Genomic DNA, 1,342 nt, shown 5'->3' with positions numbered 1-1,342 from the left:
ATATTTTTACAAACACACATGAAGAAAATAGAAAGATCACAGTTAACAGCCTAACAAGTCACATAAGAAGCTGGAAATGCAAGACCACCAAAACCCTAACTTCAGCAGCAGAATCCAGATCACCAAAATAAAAGCCCAAATCCAGGACATAGAAGACAAAAAGATAATACAAAAAATCAATGAAACAAAAAGCTGCTTCTTTGAAAGGATAAACAAGACAGATGATTCCCTAGTCAAACTGACCAAGAAAAAGAAAGAAAAGTCCAAATAAATTCAATCAGAAACACAAAAGATGAAGTCACAACTGACCCTGAAGAATACAAAAGATTATCAGAGACTACTATGTACAATTGTATGGAAACAAACTTGAAAACCTAAAGGAAATGGAGGACTTTCTGACATCACACAACCTACCTAGGTTGAAACAAGAAAAACTGAGACCCTAAGTAGATCAATTACAATCAAGGAAATTGATTATATCAGAAGAAAACTACCAACAAAAAAAGTCCTGGACCAGATGGCTTTCCAGCAGAATTCTACAAAACACACAAAGAAGAACTGATACCAATCCTATTGAAAGTATTCCAGGTGATTGAGAAAGATGGAACTCTTCCCAAATTATTTTATGAAGCTAACATCACATTGATACCCAAGCCAGGTAAAGACCCAACAAAGAAAGAGAACTACAGGCCAATATCTTTGATGGACATAGATGCTAAAAGTCTCAACAAGATCCTAGCAAACCAGATTCAGCAACACATCTCAAAAATCATCCATCATGACCAAGTAGGCTTCATCCCTGGGATGCAAGGCTGATTCAATATTCATAAGACCATAAATATAATAAATACATCAACATATATAAAAACAGAAACTACATGATTATATCATTAGATGTAGAAAAGACTTTTGATAAAATCCAGCACTGCTTCTTGATAAAAACCCTCAAACATCTAGGCATAGGTGGAACATACCTCGAAATAGTAAAAGCCATCTATGAGAAACCCACAGCCAGCATACTCCTAAACAGACAAAAATTGGAACAATTTCCCCTGAAAACTGGAACAAGACAAGGATGCTCACTCTCACCCCTCCTGTTCAATATAATTTTGGAAGTCCTGTCTAGAGCAATCAGAGAAGAGAAGACGATCAGGTGTATCCAGATAGGAAAAGAGGAAGTCAAGTTATCTCTCTTTGCAGATGACATGATTGTATACCTTGAAAACCCAGGAAAATCTGCCAAAAACCTCCTTGCACTGATAAGGGACTTTGGCAAAGTCTCAGGGTATAAAATAAATGTACAAAAGACAATAACACTTCTAAACACCAATAATAAACAAAC

Source organism: Carlito syrichta, unplaced genomic scaffold (genome assembly GCF_000164805.1).
Source record: "Carlito syrichta isolate Samal-C Ts95f unplaced genomic scaffold, Tarsius_syrichta-2.0.1 Scaffold315808, whole genome shotgun sequence".
Classification (NCBI taxonomy): Eukaryota; Metazoa; Chordata; class Mammalia; order Primates; family Tarsiidae; genus Carlito; species Carlito syrichta.
This window is presented reverse-complemented; position numbering follows the sequence as displayed.